The 20,561-nt window shown below is 38.5% G+C and overlaps 1 long non-coding RNA gene and 1 other non-coding gene across 2 annotated transcripts; one reads left to right on the top strand and one right to left on the bottom strand.

The window, feature by feature from the left end:
• Nucleotides 1-13,579: 13,579 nt before the first annotated feature.
• Nucleotides 13,580-13,686, top strand: LOC148295298 (small nucleolar RNA R71). Its single transcript, XR_015835587.1, has one exon. It is a non-coding gene; the product is annotated as a small nucleolar RNA R71 (small nucleolar RNA).
• A 4,638-nt stretch (nt 13,687-18,324) lies between these two features.
• On the bottom strand, nt 18,325-19,971 carry LOC148295297 (uncharacterized). The gene is made up of 2 exons (XR_015835134.1): nt 19,445-19,971; nt 18,325-18,573 (listed from the first exon to the last, which is right to left on the bottom strand). It is a non-coding gene; the product is annotated as an uncharacterized LOC148295297 (long non-coding RNA).
• Between the last annotated feature and the right edge of the window lie 590 nt (nt 19,972-20,561).

Raw genomic sequence — 20,561 nt, 5'->3', positions numbered from 1 at the left:
TTTTGGAACTCATAAGCCTGTGAGGAAAAGGAGCACGTAAGATTTCTTCGTCAGTAGGTTCACGACTTACCTTCTCCTTTCTTGCCCTTCTTGCAAGTTCATGCTTTGGGATCCACTCGGATGAAGAAGCTGCTTGCTTATCTTTCTCTTTGTTGCTTTCATCCTTTTCTTTAGGCTCAGCCACTTGTTCAACCTGCATGTCATCAACATTGTGAATCAAATCTTTAGAACCATCAATTTCACCAATTACCTTACCAGTTCTCAAGGTAACTGCTTGAACATGCTCACGCCCAGTTGGATTAATCTCTGGTTGGCTAGGCATCATACCAGGTTCCCTTTGACTCAAAGCTTGAGCAATTTGCCCCACTTGATTTTCTAGATTGGAAATGGCCTTATCCGTTTTCTGCATGTGGGTGTCATTTGTTGCATTCCTAAGAGGACACAAATTAATGTGCAAACAACCAATTAAAAATACCCGCAAGTGCACGAATCTATTGAAGTATAGATTATGTAAGTACGGGGTCGATCCCACGAAGAACTTGTCGGCTTCCTATAAGTTCTAATTTGAGTACGTAAAGAACACTTAATTGACACACCACAAATGCACAAATGCAAAATGGAAACTAAAAATGAGTAAAGAAGTGTAAAAGAAATGAAACAACACAAGAAAACTAAACAAAAACACAAACAGCATTTTCTATCACCCTTTTATCACCCATTTATCACCTATGAACAGTGCTAAAGAGACCGGTCGTCAGGTAAAAGCGACCGGTCGTTTTTGGGCAGATTCGAAACTCAAAATTTGACTTGAAAAGCGACCGGTCGTCAGGTAAAAGCGACCGGTCGTTTTTGGGCAGATTCGTTTTCTCTGTTTTTCAGTTTCGACCTCTGTCCAGTGTTTTGCCTATAACTTTCCAACCGTACGTCCAAAATTCACGTTCTTTATACGGTTGGATTCAGCACAGAAAATGGAAGAACACAACGCGGACCAAAAGTCCAAAACAATTACAGAAAGAAATAAAATTCAGTAACAAAGACACGTAACGTGTCAAACACGCAACTCACACACACATTGGGGGGGGGGGGGGGGTTTTGATTTGTTTGAAGTAACCTATTTCTATTGCATGAAAGTAAATGGACTTTGAAATTAAATGAGAATGGCGGAGATGAATTATCAAGATGTGAAATCAAAATGTAACAAACACTAGGGTTTCGGAATCCACCCTAAACAATTCTACCCAAGTTCATGAATACTCAAGTAATGAACTCTAAACGTGTTGATGAAGATGTTCGCAATCAAGACCATGGGTCGTGGCTCAAGACGCATTGATTCTCTCTAATATACGTAAAGTGCATGGTTCGTGCTACAATACTTGTGCCCTCCTCATAACCGAACCTAGGTATGGTTCGTACTTCGATTCAATTACAAGGAGAACCCATTAAGTTCAAAGAGAATATGAACATCACAAGAATCCTAATAGCATGGTGTTTACATTAGGTATTCAAGAAACCAATTCACATGGATGATTCTTACTTCATCCATTTATTGCTTAGGATAACATGAGGATACACATAATCCCAACAATCTCAAGAAGCATGCTTTCAAAGGTGATCAATCAAAGAAGAACATACATCAAGGATAGATTAATTTGGTGAATTGGAATTCATCAACAATATCTAGAAATTCATACACTCAAGCATCAAAACAAAAAGGTAATCATGTTTAGGGCTTCAACCTAAGCCCTAGCTATGGAGTTTAGTTCCTCATAATCATTTCAAACACAAATTCAAAATGAAATTAGAAAGAGTTTACAGATTTTCAGAAAATGATGAAAGCTTCAAGATCATCAATGGTGGAAGTCTTCTTCTCCACTTTTCTTGGCTGCACCTTGGCTTTCTCTTAGCTCCAACTCTCCCAAAATCTGCTCTCAATGTGTAGACTGATGGAATTCAATTCCTCCCCCACGTTCAATAGCTCATCCAAATCAGATTGCAATTCCCTTTGCCTCCCTCTCTCCTCCTTTCCAGCTTTTACTTTTAGTATTCTAATGCAAAGTCTTCACCCATTGTCTTCTTGTCCCCTTGCAAATGATGAAGCCTTGTCCTCACAAAGATGCCAAATGCTTCAGAAAATATCTCATCTACTAAGGTAAATTCTTGTTACCAAGTGTTATGGTAACAAGAAATTAAGATGACACAAAGGAGGTAAAAGCTGGCCAAATCCGGATTTCCAGAGCTGTGGTAACATGCTGGATTGGTTGGATAGGCAATACTTGTCCAATGGAGCTCAAATTTTGATATGTTGTAGTTAACATCCATTGGAACAAGTCTCATGAAGATCATGACCTCATTCGAGCACCGGAGCATGTTGATCCCAGGCCAAGAAGTTGACCTACGAAAATGAACAAAAACAGAATTTATCACTAATAATGCACTTTTAGCTCATTTTCATTATAACCAAGGTAAAACCTATTAAAACACAAAAAAGAAGTAAAAAGCTATTAAATGGCAAGAACTAACTCAAAATAAGAGGTGAATAACATGAAAAATCATGTGTAAAAATGAACCGAACAAACTTCCCAAACTTATCTTTTGCTAGTCCTCGAGCAAAACAGAAACTAAAACAAGACTCGAAACAAAACTTTCCGAACACTTTCCAAAGAGAGAGTGACTTATGCAACTGACTCAAAAGTTTTCACAAGAAAAACTCAGTTTAGACATCATTCACAAGGCAGCAAAGTTCAGAACACAACATGCTCAAGTGTAGTAGTGTGATGGCCAAATGGAACTCATTCTCCAATTTCAGTTTTCACACAACTTCAAAACTCATACCAAGCACAAATGTAACTTCAAATCTCACCAAAGTTGTCCTCTCACAAATGAATCACTCGGAAGAGGGTTACAATGCATCACTCAATAGTAAATATGAGAATAGAGTTAAACCATACGGGACTTAACTCACAATTAGCAAGATGAAAAACATGCATGAATATGATCTCAAGAAGGATGCTAAACACTTAAAAGCTGAAAAATGTGTGCAAATCAACCACATGACATTTAGGATCAATTTAGGTCTTTATTATAGGTTGTAATGGGGCTAAGGGTGTAAGGTGAGTAAGAAATGAAGGATATGGATACAACAAAGTCCAAGGAACTCACAATGTAAGAGCATATAATCGTTGACTAAAAGACTTTGAAACATCACGCTTGAGATTTTCACTCTTTTTGTTTTATTATTATTATTATTTTTTATATGTGATCAATTAGACCACAAAGCCTTATACCTCCACTAATTACGATTCACACTCCTTCCTTCCATTCGAACAACCAAGAAACATGGAATTGAATTTGAAACCATTGCCACTTAACCACAATTTTTCTCCTTTCTTTCACCCTTTGAGTGAAGTACTTTTTTTTTTTTTTTTTTTTTTTTTTTTTTTTCAATTTGGTGTAATAACCCTTCCCAAACTTAGCATGAAAAACACATCTAAATTAAAGCTCACGAGTTCCTTAGAAAGGTAAATTCTTGTTTTTCAGGCTAAGGCTAGAAGTAAAAATTGGTTACTTGAAAGAAAAGGCATACATATAGGCTCAAGGTGGTTAACAATGGAAAATCATGCTTAAGCATGCATAGGGTTAGCTTGAAAGGCACAAACGGTCCAAAGAGGGCCTTAATATCATTTCTCAAATGTCATGTAATCAAATTGCACAAGAATGAGTGACTTTTAAGTGCTCAACCAAATCAATGAATAATGAGATCAAACAACAACTCAGATGACAAGAAAAGTAAGAATATGTGTATAACACTCATGAATTGAAGCACAAGGCTCAAAGCTCACATTATATGGTTGTACAAGTCTAATTCATGCTTGATACAATTCTTTGGATCATGCAAGTCCCTCAACTAGAGAATTATGAAACAAAAGGCAAGTGTGTAGAGGGTTTCAAACATATCATGCTAGAACGATGCCATTTAGTGAATAACAAATTATTATTATTTTTTAAAGCATTTTCAATCAAGTCATTTAAACATTCATCACAATCTCATCATATATGTCCGGAAAGTGACTTAAGAACAAAAAAGACTCAAAACAGAAAAGAAAACAAAATAAAAGAAAGTAAGAATTTAAGTGAAACGAAAAAGACTTGCTATCCCTTCCCAAACTTAGAAACAAACATTGTCCTCAATGTTAAAGAATTCAGGCACCAACAACGTTATAACAAGAATTAAAGGGAATAAAGCAAGTAAATACAAGAACAAACACGAAAAACAACTACAACACGGTTGTAAAAACAAAAACAAAAACGAAACCAAACAGAAACAAATAAAACAGTAAGCCCTAACAACAGTCTTACACATGCAGAAATCCAACCCAAAGAAACGCACAAACCAAAATGAAAGCCCAACCCAAACGAAAGCCCAAAAGCGAAGAAAGTAAATAAAACAAAGAAACCAAGTCAGAAGCACAAAGAGCGAGGACTCAGTAAAATAGAAAAAGTGGGCCCTGAAGTCTCGGCACCTGTGAGTCACGGGATACAAAGTGAGAGACGTGTCGACAAGCAGAGGTCCCTCTCACGTCCCAAAGCCAGAATTATTGGCTTCATAGGAAGGCGTGACGACTTTCGTTTCTCAAAAGTGCTGAAAGGCGGAACTGTAATTAAAGGGGTTGGGGACCAGGTGAGGTGACCTAAGGGGATAGGCCGTAAGGGCCGCGCAAAACGCAGAAGCGCCGTGTCTAGGGTTACGTAGAAACTAACTCTATAAAAGAGGAAGAGAAAGAGTTGGGGAAAAACACACAAACGCAGAAACACACAACAGAGAAAAGAAAGAACAAAAGAAAAGAAAGTTCAAATGGCTTCTTCCTACCCATTCTCGCTGGACCTCAACCTAGCTCCACCGACTCAGACTCGGGGCCAAGCAGTGGCACCAGTGTGGATGCCTTACTTTGCCTCTGCACGGGGGCACGTGACAGTGAATGACTCGATACTGCTGGACAACGATGTTGCCCTTGGAGTTGCTAGAAATCTAGTAACTCCCAAGGATATACGGGTGCTGGGATCAAGGGATGACAACCGGGTCGTGAGCGATGCTCTGGCACTAAGCGTGCAAAGCTCGGCAACAGTCGCAAGTGTGGGTCATCGCCTAATTGCGAAGTCCCATGAGGTGGAGGTGCTAAGAGGTCAGTTGGTGGCAGAGCGAAGTATGGTTGAAGAGTGCCAGAGTATTATTAAAAGTTTGAAAACAGAAAGGGCAAGGATACTAGAGGTGAATCGACACCAGCTGGAGGCGTTGCGGGAAGAGAACAAAAATCTCTCAAAGATGGTAAGTGTTTACGCCCATGACATGAGAAAGCAGCTGGAGGACATAGACCGACCGGGAAAACGCAAGAAAACAGACCGCGAGAGTGGTTACGCTCAAGCTAAGAATGCAATCTTTGGGAGCTCGAGTGATGAGCCCCAAGAGGCTGTGCGTGAAGCCCCGGAAGTGGATAGCCAAAGGGCTAAACTCAAGGGTCCTATGGTCGAGACACCGAGCACTGGAAAAAAATGATTCTAGTGTATTAGTGGTGTGCCTGGTTGTCTTTGCCCTTTCCGTGTATTTGTTTTGTTTTTTTTTTTTAAATTTAAATTTCTCGTTTCCGGAAATAAAAGAAAAGAAAGTTGCAAAAGACAAAGAAGAAAAACAAAACGCACTTCCCCAAACCGGAATAAAAGGAATGCGACAAACGAAAAAGACACAAATCACACTTCCCCAACTGAAATAAAACAAAAACGACAAACTGAAAAGAAATCAAAACATAATGCACCAGAAAACAGGGAGGAAAAGAAAGCAAAGTGAAAGTAGAAATGCTTCCCCTTTAAACCGGACGCAACCGCAAATTGCGCAGGAATTGCAAAGTGGTGTCGGCTCCCTTATGAGCATATGGCTATTTAAACCACTTCTCGGTTGAAAGAAGGAGCATCCTGCATTTCACCTGCAAACTCAAGAAAAACCATCAAAAAGCCCAGACAGAAAAATCAATGGCATCCCCAGATATGCTTGTTGATGACCTTAACCTTGAGTTGTCGCTTGCACCACCAAATGCCCAGATACGGGCTCCTCCAAACCCTATCTTCCCAAACTCCTCATACCACCATGGCTCGGCCTCAAACTTCTCTGAGGTGGTGCCGCGTAGGGCAGTAATGCCGGAGGGCATGACTGTCAGCAGACTTACAGTTGCAGATCATCTGCATGTGGCGCAGAGGTCTGACCAGATGGCAGTGGACGAGTCCCACAACCTAACCGTGCTCAACGCGGTCTCGGCCACAAATTTGGGCATGCGCCTACTGGCGAGAACACGGGAGTGCGGGGCACTGAGTGAGGAAGTGGCGGCCCTGAAAGCTCTGGTGGCGGACCTGCAGAAGCGGCTCTACAGCGCCAACCAGCATGTAGAGATGCTGCAGAAAAGGAACGAAGATCATGTAGAGCTGCTGCAGATTCTACAAGCAAGAACAGACAGAGGCAATTAGCAGAAGCCTCTGGGGGCGCAGAATTCAACAATGAACATGTGATTAGGAATTTACTGTACGCATTTTCACTAGTATGTATGTAATCACATGTTATGAAATAGAAGAAGCATTCACGCCCAATTCTGATTGTGCATTAATGAATTGAAAACACTTCCCAAACTTATAATATGCCACAATTATACCCAAAACAATTAACCACAATTATGCACAAATATGCCACAATTCAAAAGAAAAACAAGTTAGAAACAAGAAAAAAAATAATAAGAAAAACAATTAGAGTTAGAAAATCAAAGAGGAAGAACAAGAAAAAACGAAACGAAACTTTACCTTGGACGGCTTGGAACCCTAACTGCAAATCTCTCAAGAATTGATGAAATACTTGAGGGAAAAATGTGAGAAGAGACAAGAGGGAAAAGAAGAAAAACAGAGGCGGTTGTAGAAAAATAAAATAAAATAAAAAAAAACGCAACGAGCGACCGGTCGCAAGTGCAAAGCGACCGGTCGTTCTGAAACAGATTCAAAATAAGAGAATTGCGCGAAGAGCGACCGGTCGTTGTGAAAAGCGACCGGTCGTTTCTTCACAGATTCAATTTTTTTTTTTTTTTTTTTTAAAACACCAAATGAGCGACCGGTCGCAAGGCAAAAGCGACCGGTCGTTTTTATACAGAATCAAATCTTCAGCAATTCGCGCAGAGCAACCGGTCGCGATGGAAGAACGACCGGTCGTTTTTTTATTTATTTATTTATTTATTTATAAATTATTATTTATTTATTTTTTTATTTTTTAGGGACTTACCTTCCCAACTCAGTGTTGCATCCCAGCAGGTACATCAATGAAGTGGAGCACTTCATCGTCTTGTGTTGGTCTTCAGGAGCGATGACAATTTGGTTGTATCCTGAATAGCCATCCAAGAAGCAGTAGTAACTGTGACCTGCAAGACGTTCAAGCATTTGGTCAATAAATGGTAATGGAAAATGATCTTTTCGGGTGGCGGTATTTAATTTTCTATAATCAATACAAACACGCCATCCCGTTTTGACACGAGAAGGAATAAGTTCATTTTCCTCATTTCTTACAACAGTTATTCCTGACTTTTTAGGAACCACTTGGACCGGGCTTACCCACTTGCTATCGGAAATAGGATAAATTATACCCACATCCAATAGCTTCAGAATTTCTTTTCGGACTACCTCTGTCATGATTGGGTTTAACCTGCGTTGAGCATCCTTTGTGGGTTTGGAATCAATTTCCAATAAAATTCTATGCATGCATCTTGTTGGGCTTATGCCCTTGATGTCCGCAATACTCCAACCAATTGCTCTCTTGTGTTCTCTTAACACTTGCATCAACTTCTGTTCATTTTCCACATTGAGATTGCTAGCAATAATCACGGGCAATGTCTCTGTTTTACCTAAATAAACATACTTCAAGTGAGATGGCAATGGTTTGAGCTCTAACTCGGGTGCCCTGTCAAGAGAAGGAACAAGCTTTTCAGTATTGACTGGCAAAGGTATAAAATTTGGAGTGTACTTACGTGGTATGGCTGGACATGCATCAAGGAATTTCACAGCCTCAAGTAACTCATTATCAACAATTTCAGCAACTTGAGGATTTTGTGTCAACACCTTTTCTAATGAATCTGTACCATGAGTACTATTAAATGTATTTTGCACAATATGACACAATGTATCAATACGAAAACATTCATGTTCATCATTGGGGAGTTTGAAGGCATCATATACTTTGAACTTTATTGTTTCCCCTTGAACTGTCATTGTCAATGTTCCTTGTCGAACATTGATCACAGTATCTGCAGTGGCCATGAAAGGGCGGCCAAGAATCAATGGAAGATCCGCACCCGGAATAGGAGCTTCTTCCATTTCTAGCACCAAAAAGTCAGCTGGTAAAATGAGATCATTTACTTTCACAAGTACATCTTCCAAAATTCCTCTTGGATATCTCACTGATCGGTCCGCCAATTGAATGCTGACAGAAGTTGGTTTAAGATCACCTAAGTTAAGGGCTTCAAAAACAGAATAAGGCATCAGATTAATTGAAGCACCTAAATCAAGTAAAGCTTTGTCAAACAATTTATCTCCAATAATGCAAGGAATTGTAAAACTTCCTGGATCTTTTAATTTGGGAGGGAGCTTCCTTTGCAAAACAGCAGAAGCTTCTTCCGTTAGTGCAACCGTTTCATGATCTTGGAATCTCCTCTTGTTGGTACAAAGGTCCTTCAAGAACTTTGCATAACTCGGAATTTGCTTGATTGCATCCAGGAGAGGAATATTGACTTGCACTTTTCTGAAGGTTTCCAATATTTCCTTGGCTTGTTGAATTTTTTTAGAACTCATAAGCCTGTGAGGAAAAGGAGCACGTAAGATTTCTTCGTCAGTAGGTTCACGACTTACCTTCTCCTTTCTTGCCCTTCTTGCAAGTTCATGCTTTGGGATCCACTCGGATGAAGAAGCTGCTTGCTTATCTCTCTCTTTGTTGCTTTCATCCTTTTCTTTAGGCTCAGCCACTTGTTCAACCTGCATGTCATCAACATTGTGAATCAAATCTTTAGAACCATTTATTTCACCAATTACCTTACCAGTTCTCAAGGTAACTGCTTGAACATGCTCACGCCCAGTTGGATTAATCTCTGGTTGGCTAGGCATCATACCAGGTTCCCTTTGACTCAAAGCTTGAGCAATTTGTCCCACTTGATTTTCTAGATTGGCAATGGCCTTATCCGTTTTCTGCATGTGGGTGTCATTCCTCTGCATGTAGCTTTTTGTCTCAGTGATGAAACTATCTGTGTTTCTAGCCATGGAAGCAACAAGTTCTTCCAAAGATTTTCCTGTAGATTGTGGTTGAGGTGGTGGTTGTGGTGGATTGTAGTAGTGCATTTGACCATGAGGTGGGCGAGTATGTTGTTGACCTTGAGGTGGGTGAGTTGGCCCTTGAGATGGTTGAGTTGGCCCTTGTTGAACATTCGAATTGTCACTCCACCTGAAATTTGGATGATTTCTCCACCCCGGATTGTATGTTTGTGAGAAAGGATCATTCTTAGGCCACTGATTTCTCTGAAATGAGCCCACTGCATTTGCTTCCTCATGTGCCAAGGGACAATCTTCAGTGTCATGACCAATTGTGGAGCAAAATGCACAAACCTTGGATGATCCCGGTGCCAATTTCTTCACCATGTTGGTTAGGTTTGCAATCTGAGCTTCCATACTAGAAAGGGTACTTACATCATAGGATTCCCCTTTTCTGACTGGCCTTTGCCTTGAATTATATTGGCGAGCATTTGCAGCAACAAGATCAAATATTGCTCGCAATTCTGTTGGAGTCTTGGTCATTATAGTTCCTCCTGCAGCTGCATTCACATTATTTTGGTCCGCTTCAAAAAGTCCTTCATAGAAGTGTTGCATTAGAAGCCAAGCTTGTATGTTATGATGCGGACAAGTGATTAGAAGCTTCTTGAAACGGTCCCAATAATCCAGGAAGCTTTCTCCCGGCCTTTGCAGAATTCCTGTAATCTGACTTCGGAGTTCATTTGTCCTTTGTGCTGGGAAAAAATGTTGCAAGAACTTTGAAGCAAGATCCGTCCATGTTGTGATGGAATTTGGAGGTAGATAGTGAAGCCATTCCTTTGCTGTATCCTTTAAACTAAATGAGAAAAGTCTCATTCTTATCTCATCACTACTCATGCCTTCGATCTTTATTGTGGAACACACTTCCTCGAAGTCTAGGATATGTGCATTAGGATTTTCTCCAGGATTTCCCAAGAACTTAGGCAATATATGTATCATGCCCGATCTCAACTCAAAGTTTTCCAAAGTGCTTGCGGGATATACTATGCAAGATGGTTGTCCAGTTGTTGGCGGTGAAGAGTATTCTTGCATAGTAAGTTCCGCATTTGCAGCTGCTGCCGCCATTGGTGAAGGTGGAGGTGACTCGACTTTTGGTGAGCTTGGTGATGATGAAAATGGCGAGAGTGAAAAAGGCAATGGAGTAGACACAGCTAGTTGGATGTTCCTTTCTCTCAAAGCTTGAGCTTGGATATCTTCTACAGTGCTATCTAATGAAATATCCAAATTCAGAAGGGACATAAGCAAAATGTTCCTGCAATAAGAAGAAAACAAAAACAAACTCAAATAAAATGAAATGACAAACAAGGAAAAAAAATGAAAATAAAATTAAGTACTCTAAATATACTCAAACAAAACATATAAGCAACCGTGCCAGTTCCCCGGCAACGGCGCCAAAAATTGTTGCATTCCTAAGAGGACACAAATTAATGTGCAAACAACCAATTAAAAATACCCGCAAGTGCACGAATCTATTGAAGTATAGATTATGTAAGTACGGGGTCGATCCCACGAAGAACTTGTCGGCTTCCTATAAGTTCTAATTTGAGTACGTAAAGAACACTTAATTGACACACCACAAATGCACAAATGCAAAATGGAAACTAAAAATGAGTAAAGAAGTGTAAAAGAAATGAAACAACACAAGAAAACTAAACAAAAACACAAACAGCATTTTCTATCACCCTTTTATCACCCATTTATCACCTATGAACAGTGCTAAAGCGACCGGTCGTCAGGTAAAAGCGACCGGTCGTTTTTGGGCAGATTCGAAACTCAAAATTTGACTTGAAAAGCGACCGGTCGTCAGGTAAAAGCGACCGGTCGTTTTTGGGCAGATTCGTTTTCTCTGTTTTTCAGTTTCGACCTCTGTCCAGTGTTTTGCCTATAACTTTCCAACCGTACGTCCAAAATTCACGTTCTTTATACGGTTGGATTCAGCACAGAAAATGGAAGAACACAACGCGGACCAAAAGTCCAAAACAATTACAGAAAGAAATAAAATTCAGTAACAAAGACACGTAACGTGTCAAACACGCAACTCACACACACATTGGGGGGGGGGGGGGGTTTTGATTTGTTTGAAGTAACCTATTTCTATTGCATGAAAGTAAATGGACTTTGAAATTAAATGAGAATGGCGGAGATGAATTATCAAGATGTGAAATCAAAATGTAACAAACACTAGGGTTTCGGAATCCACCCTAAACAATTCTACCCAAGTTCATGAATACTCAAGTAATGAACTCTAAACGTGTTGATGAAGATGTTCGCAATCAAGACCATGGGTCGTGGCTCAAGACGCATTGATTCTCTCTAATATACGTAAAGTGCATGGTTCGTGCTACAATACTTGTGCCCTCCTCATAACCGAACCTAGGTATGGTTCGTACTTCGATTCAATTACAAGGAGAACCCATTAAGTTCAAAGAGAATATGAACATCACAAGAATCCTAATAGCATGGTGTTTACATTAGGTATTCAAGAAACCAATTCACATGGATGATTCTTACTTCATCCATTTATTGCTTAGGATAACATGAGGATACACATAATCCCAACAATCTCAAGAAGCATGCTTTCAAAGGTGATCAATCAAAGAAGAACATACATCAAGGATAGATTAATTTGGTGAATTGGAATTCATCAACAATATCTAGAAATTCATACACTCAAGCATCAAAACAAAAAGGTAATCATGTTTAGGGCTTCAACCTAAGCCCTAGCTATGGAGTTTAGTTCCTCATAATCATTTCAAACACAAATTCAAAATGAAATTAGAAAGAGTTTACAGATTTTCAGAAAATGATGAAAGCTTCAAGATCATCAATGGTGGAAGTCTTCTTCTCCACTTTTCTTGGCTGCACCTTGGCTTTCTCTTAGCTCCAACTCTCCCAAAATCTGCTCTCAATGTGTAGACTGATGGAATTCAATTCCTCCCCCACGTTCAATAGCTCATCCAAATCAGATTGCAATTCCCTTTGCCTCCCTCTCTCCTCCTTTCCAGCTTTTACTTTTAGTATTCTAATGCAAAGTCTTCACCCATTGTCTTCTTGTCCCCTTGCAAATGATGAAGCCTTGTCCTCACAAAGATGCCAAATGCTTCAGAAAATATCTCATCTACTAAGGTAAATTCTTGTTACCAAGTGTTATGGTAACAAGAAATTAAGATGACACAAAGGAGGTAAAAGCTGGCCAAATCCGGATTTCCAGAGCTGTGGTAACATGCTGGATTGGTTGGATAGGCAATACTTGTCCAATGGAGCTCAAATTTTGATATGTTGTAGTTAACATCCATTGGAACAAGTCTCATGAAGATCATGACCTCATTCGAGCACCGGAGCATGTTGATCCCAGGCCAAGAAGTTGACCTACGAAAATGAACAAAAACAGAATTTATCACTAATAATGCACTTTTAGCTCATTTTCATTATAACCAAGGTAAAACCTATTAAAACACAAAAAAGAAGTAAAAAGCTATTAAATGGCAAGAACTAACTCAAAATAAGAGGTGAATAACATGAAAAATCATGTGTAAAAATGAACCGAACATCATTCCTCTGCATGTAGCTTTTTGTCTCAGTGATGAAACTATCTGTGTTTCTAGCCATGGAAGCAACAAGTTCTTCCAAAGATTTTCCTGTAGATTGTGGTTGAGGTGGTGGTTGTGGTGGATTGTAGTAGTGCATTTGACCATGAGGTGGGCGAGTATGTTGTTGACCTTGAGGTGGTTGAGTTGGCCCTTGTTGAACATTCGAATTGTCACTCCACCTGAAATTTGGATGATTTCTCCACCCCGGATTGTATGTTTGTGAGAAAGGATCATTCTTAGGCCACTGATTTCTCTGAAATGAGCCCACTGCATTTGCTTCCTCATGTGCCAAGGGACAATCCTCAGTGTCATGACCAATTGTGGAGCAAAATGCACAAACCTTGGATGATCCCGGTGCCAATTTCTTCACCATGTTGGTTAGGTTTGCAATCTGAGCTTCCATACTAGAAAGGGTACTTACATCATAGGATTCCCCTTTTCTGACTGGTCTTTGCCTTGAATTATATTGGCGAGCATTTGCAGCAACAAGATCAAATATTGCTCGCACTTCTGTTGGAGTCTTGGTCATTATAGTCCCTCCTGCAGCTGCATTCACATTATTTTGGTCCGCTTCAAAAAGTCCTTCATAGAAGTGTTGCATTAGAAGCCAAGCTTGTATGTTATGATGCGGACAAGTGATTAGAAGCTTCTTGAAACGGTCCCAATAATCCTGGAAGCTTTCTCCCGGCCTTTGCAGAATTCCTGTAATCTGACTTCGGAGTTCATTTGTCCTTTGTGCTGGGAAAAAATGTTGCAAGAACTTTGAAGCAAGATCCGTCCATGTTGTGATGGAATTTGGAGGTAGATAGTGAAGCCATTCCTTTGCTGTATCCTTTAAACTAAATGAGAAAAGTCTCATTCTTATCTCATCACTACTCATGCCTTCGATCTTTATTGTGGAACACACTTCCTCGAAGTCTAGGATATGTGCATTAGGATTTTCTCCAGGATTTCCCAAGAACTTAGGCAATATGTGTATCATGCCCGATCTCAACTCAAAGTTTTCCAAAGTGCTTGCGGGATATACTATGCAAGATGGTTGTCCAGTTGTTGGCGGTGAAGAGTATTCTTGCATAGTAAGTTCCGCATTTGCAGCTGCTGCCGCCATTGGTGAAGGTGGAGGTGACTCGACTTTTGGTGAGCTTGGTGATGATGAAAATGGCGAGAGTGAAAAAGGCAATGGAGTAGACACAGCTAGTTGGATGTTCCTTTCTCTCAAAGCTTGAGCTTGGATATCTTCTACAGTGCAATCTAATGAAATATCCAAATTCAGAAGGGACATAAGCAAAATGTTCCTGCAATAAGAAGAAAACAAAAACAAACTCAAATAAAATGAAATGACAAACAAAGAAAAAAAATGAAAATAAAATTAAGTACTCTAAATATACTCAAACAAAACATATAAGCAACCGTGCCAGTTCCCCGGCAACGGCGCCAAAAATTGTTGCATTCCTAAAAGGACACAATTTAATGTGCAAACAACCAATTAAAAATACCCGCAAGTGCACGAATCTATCGAAGTATAGATTGTATAAGTACGGGGTCGATCCCACGAAGAACTTGTCGGTTGTCTATAAGTTCTAATTCGAGTACAAAAAGAACATTTAACTAACACACCACAATGCACAAATGAAAATTTTAAACTAAAAAAAAATATAAAAGAAACAAACAAAACAAAACAAAACAAAAATTGTGCTGTGAACAGTGACCAGCGACCGGTCGTTTGTTAAGAGCGACCGGTCGTTTTTTTGTCTGGCGACCGGTCGTGAGGTAAAAGCGACCGGTCGTTTTAGTACAGAGTCGAAACTTCAGAATTGTGTGCTGAGCGACCGGTCGTGAGACACTAGCGACCGGTCGTTCTTGGGCAGAGTCGTTTTCTCTGTTTTTCCAGTTTCAACCTCTATCCAGTGTTTTGCCTATAACTTTCCAACCGTACGTCCAAAATTCACGTTCTTTATACGGTTGAATTCAGCACAGAAAATGGAAGAACACCACGCGGACCAAAAGTCCAAAACAATTACGGAAACAAATAGAATTTAGTAACAAAGACACGTAACGTGTCAAACACGCAACTCACACACACATTGGGGGGGGGGTTTTGATTTGTTTGAAGTAACCTATTTCTATTGCATGAAAGTAAATGGACTTTGAAATTAAATGAGAATGGCGGAGATGAATTATCAAGATGTGAAATCAAAATGTAACAAACACTAGGGTTTCGGAATCCACCCTAAACAATTCTACCCAAGTTCATGAATACTCAAGTAATGAACTCTAAACGTGTTGATGAAGATGTTCGCAATCAAGACCATGGGTCGTGGCTCAAGACGCATTGATTCTCTCTAATATACGTAAAGTGCATGGTTCGTGCTACAATACTTGTGCCCTCCTCATAACCGAACCTAGGTATGGTTCGTACTTCGATTCAATTACAAGGAGAACCCATTAAGTTCAAAGAGAATATGAACATCACAAGAATCCTAATAGCATGGTGTTTACATTAGGTATTCAAGAAACCAATTCACATGGATGATTCTTACTTCATCCATTTATTGCTTAGGATAACATGAGGATACACATAATCCCAACAATCTCAAGAAGCATGCTTTCAAAGGTGATCAATCAAAGAAGAACATACATCAAGGATAGATTAATTTGGTGAATTGGAATTCATCAACAATATCTAGAAATTCATACACTCAAGCATCAAAACAAAAAGGTAATCATGTTTAGGGCTTCAACCTAAGCCCTAGCTATGGAGTTTAGTTCCTCATAATCATTTCAAACACAAATTCAAAATGAAATTAGAAAGAGTTTACAGATTTTCAGAAAATGATGAAAGCTTCAAGATCATCAATGGTGGAAGTCTTCTTCTCCACTTTTCTTGACTGCACCTTGGCTTTCTCCTAGCTCCAAGCTCCAAAATCTGCTCTCAATTGTGTAGAATGGTGGAATCCCCTCTCTCCCGTTGCAAAAACTCCCCCAAATCTGATTGCAATCCCTTTTGACTTCTCTCTCTCCTCCTTTCCAGCTTTTCTTTTAGTATAAAACTTATTCTTTCTCTAAAGCTATTGCCCATTGTCCCCTTGCAAATGATGAAACCTTGTTTTAAGGTATAATCCAAGGCTCCAATTGACTCAGGAAATGCCACTCAAATGCAATCCATTGTTACCAAAAGGTGTGGTAACAAGTAGAAATAAAATGCTATTAAGTGGGGGTGAAAACTGGGCCAAAACAAACATCCAGAGCCAGCGTCAATTGTCCGATCATCTGGATAGGCTACACTTGCCCAATGGAGCTCAAATTTGGATATGTTGTAGTTAACATCCATTGGAACAAGTCTTATGAAGATCATCACCTCATCCAAGGACCGGAACATGCTGATCCAAGGCCACGAAGTTGACCTACGAAAATGAACAAAAACAGAATTTATATCAAATAATGCACTTTTAGCTCATTTTCATACAAACCAAGGTAAAACCTATTAAAACACAAAAAAGAAGTAAAAAGCTATAAAATGTCAAGAACTAACTCAAAATAGTGGGTGAATAACATGAAAAATCATGTGTAAAAATGAACCGAACAATAAGGCATATTGGGCAATTAAATTGTTTAATTTTGGTTTAAATAATGCAAGTTCGAATAGGAAGCTTCAGTTGAATGAGTTGGCAGAATTAAGGAATGATGCTTATGAAAACTCTCGAATTTACAAAGAGAAAATGAAGGTTTTTCATGATAGAAATATTTTGAGGAAAAACTTTGAACCATCACAGAAAGTTCTCTTATATAATTCAAGATTGCATATTTTTCCTGGTAAACTGCGTTCCAGATGGACAGGTCCATTTGTGGTCACAAAAGTTTTTCCTTTTGGAGCAGTAGAGATTGAGGATCCAAAGAATGGTAATGTTTTTAAAGTTAATGGTCAACGTCTTAAACCATTTTTGGAGAATTTTGTTTTGCAGGATGACACGATTCACTTGGAGAATCCTGTTTATCAGGATTGAATTTTCAGACTATCTTTACTTGGTATCATGCTCGACCTAATCGCTTCAAGGGGGAGCATTCCAATCCTTTCTCTTTACTTATTTTGTTATTATTTTAAGTTGTTTTTTTTTTTTAATAATTAAAATAATATGAGTTGACTTTTGGTAACTCCAGTGAGCGTCTCTGTCAATACAGTGTCTAGGAGTTCTTTAGGCGACACTTTCGGTGTCTAAGAAGTTTGGGTTTTAAGCGGGACCATTGTGACCCCTCCAACCTTCCCGGAACCCCTGGCTGTCTTTTCTGAGGCCCTTAACTGGTCATCCATGAGTTGCTTGTATACTTGTGTGATTAAGGGTTCCTGTTTCTTTTGTTTGTTTGTTATTTGTTTTGTAATTGTATTTTCTATTTATTTTGTATTTTAATTTTTTTTTTATTTTACTTTAATACCCTTCATTTGTTGTTATAACATTGCTTATTTCTAAGTTTTATACATTGAGGACAATGTTTCATTCAAGTTGGGGGGGAGTGGAATTAGTTATCACAATTTGTTTCTAAAATTTTCTCCTTAAAAAAAAAAAAAAAAAAAAAACCTCTATGCTTGTTGTCATCGAAATATATTTGCATTAAATTGAGATTTGATATTCATGCATGAGTTTAAAATTGAGAACACTTGAGCGATACGATAACTAATCCAGTCTTTAGTCTTTTTCATTTATTTCTACTTAATGAATGATTTATGAGCTAAGCTTTGAAAAATTCACACTCACACTAATGCACTTGAGAAGATAGAGTTTGAGATTGATTGTATTTATCTTTGTTGTCTTAAAAAAAAAAAAGAATAAAAAAGAATAAAAAGAGAACTTTCACTTAGTAACCGAGCCTCTTGCCTAATCAGTAGTGAGTGTTCGCGTCAAACCGTGAAGTTCTTAAAAAAAATAAAAATAAAAAATAAAAAATAAAAAAAAACATGTGTGACTTGTTTAGCTTTGTAGCCTTTTTAACTCGAGTTATTAAGCTCATCGGGGTGTTTCAACACCTAATGCCTTAAAGCCTTTGTGTTTGAGAGTCATTGGCCTAACACTCGCTACATGGGTTAATTAGAAAGCTTAAGGGAGCTAAACATTGCATAGTCCACATAATAGCATGTATATATTTATTAAAAATAAAAAAATAAAAAAAATCTAAGATAGCAAGGATGGTGTGATTATTAGACATGGCATTCGTGTCGTGTTATCAGTATTCGTGTCGTTTTCGTGTCAACCCGTTTTTTTTAACGGGTTGACACGACACGACACGATAAGAAAACGGGTGGAAAATATCAAACACGAACACGACCCGCTCTAATTCGCGAATCACACGACACGACCCGTTTCACCCGTTAAGAAAATAAACTTTTTTAATAAAAATTTAAAAAACCTATATTTTTACATGCCCACAAAATCAAAATCATTCCAACAAAAGCTAATATTCTTGAATTTAATCCAAACTTCAACATCAACATCCGTGAACATGATCCATCATAACAAAAGGAAAAGGCAAAATAAATATGAAGTAATCCATGAAGCTCTGCACACAAAAAAATCCATTAAGATGATCCAAACTTCAACATTTCACCATTGCAATTTTCCTGGAAGAAAAAAAAAACACAGAAATTGTTAGACAGCAGTTAGTATGAAAATTCCAAACTCACAGAAATTGTTGTGAACTGCACATAAAAATTCTTCTCTAATATTGCTTTTAATATCAATTCTATACATAAAAATAAATAATATTAATACAACCCAAAACCATACAAAGATCAAATTGTTTGAAACTGTAACACTAAATCAAAATACAAGGTTGATTCTTCTTCATGCTTTATTGTTGGTTTGAAACTGTAACACTAAACATATATATATATATATATATATATATAAATTAAAAAAATTGAAGTTGGGCCATTCCAACGTTTTTTGGTCAACACGGAGCTTTCATAAGCAAACCTGGAGAGGGCCAGAACCACAAACATCTGGGGATGAAGCATCCACCAGGACAGCACAAGGAAACAGAAGAACTGTAATAAACAAGACAATCACAATAACTTTAGAAGGACAAAAGTCCAGCAGCAGGGGAAAAAGCAAGGCCCCAGACAAAGAAGAAATGTGAAGAGCAAAAACACCATGAATTATGGAGGGCCAGGGAGGCGTCCAACTCCAATGAATGGGAATAATCTGAACATTTGTTAATGTTTCTCTCTCTCTCTCTCTCTCTCTCTCTCTCTCTCTCTCTCTCTCTCTCTCTCTCTCTCCTCATTTCCTCTTTCTTCTCCCGTGCACTCTGTGTCTCTAGCAAATACCAAGTCAGAAGCCTCTATATCTCTAATTGACAGCATAGTAAATTAAGAAAAATCAAACCTGTCCAGTACATCAATATATAATTTCCAAAGTCCACATAAATATATAATTTCCATACTGAAAATCAAATAAATTTACCGAATCAATTAAGAAAAACATTCATACCTTAAGATAGGATTTAACAGCAGAAAAGATCTTCAAAGACAGAGAGAGGAGAGATCGCAAGAAGAAGGAGAAGATGAGGACTTGAGAGAGAAAGAAAGAAAACTGCAAAGAAGAGAAAGAAAAGAAAGCGGCTGAATGAATGAAGAGAAAGAGATGCTAGGGTTTTTTTTTAGAATAGAAAATTACAAAATTACCCCCACTTAACGGGTTGGTTCGTGTATTCGCGAATGGACACCGAAACGACCCGTTAGCTTAACGGGTGGCTAACGGGTCAACACGATAGCAACACGACACGATAACTCCAACCCGAATACTGATTTTTTCGTGCGAATTCGTGTCGTGTTATCGTGTCGTATGGGATTTTGCCATGTCTAGTGATTATGATTGAATTTTTGTCTTCTCAACTGTGTTAGTTCACTTTACACCAAAGCAAGCAAATGAAAAGTTTATTAATGGTGATAAATGACTTTGACTTTAGACTGGGAGAACTTAAAGTTTTGGATTTGTGTTCGCTCTTTTAAATTTGTTCATGAATTGAGAATCTTGGTTTTTGAGCTTTGACATTCTTGATGATGATTTGGCAGGAGAGTTACTTAAAATTTCAGATGTTTGGGGGTATCATCCCTGTAAACCCTCACGAGACTACAACTCGTCCACTAGGGCAACCTAGGGGTTTAAAGGCTTATTGCATGCGCTAAATGCAATCGAGATCCCTACGAAAGTGGCTTAGTTAGTTTTCATTTATGCTTAGTTTTTAATTTTAGTTTGCTCGAGGACTAGCAAATTATAGGTTTGGGGGTATTTGATGAGTACATAATTATCACATTTATTATCCCTACATTATATTTGTTAGTAACTAATTTTATTTAATTTGATATTATTTTGTGTGTTTATCTCTTTGTAGCTAGACTTTGAGGTTCATTGGCTATGTTCATACCCACCACACATAAAAGAGTAAGAAAGAAAAACATGAAGTGGATGAAGCAACAAACAAGACTTAATGGAAGTAAACAATTGTTGTTTGGATGGTGGCTTGAGAAGATTTGGAATCATGGAATAATAAATTTATGAGTGCAGCAAATTAAATGAAGAATGAAGATAGAAGGTGCCGCACTTA

The sequence above is a fragment of the Prunus avium genome, chromosome 4, assembly GCF_965620075.1.
Source record: "Prunus avium chromosome 4, drPruAviu1.hap1.1, whole genome shotgun sequence".
NCBI classification, from domain to species: Eukaryota; Viridiplantae; Streptophyta; class Magnoliopsida; order Rosales; family Rosaceae; genus Prunus; species Prunus avium.
Note: the sequence above shows the minus strand (reverse complement) of the source record. Positions and strands in the feature narration are given on the sequence as shown.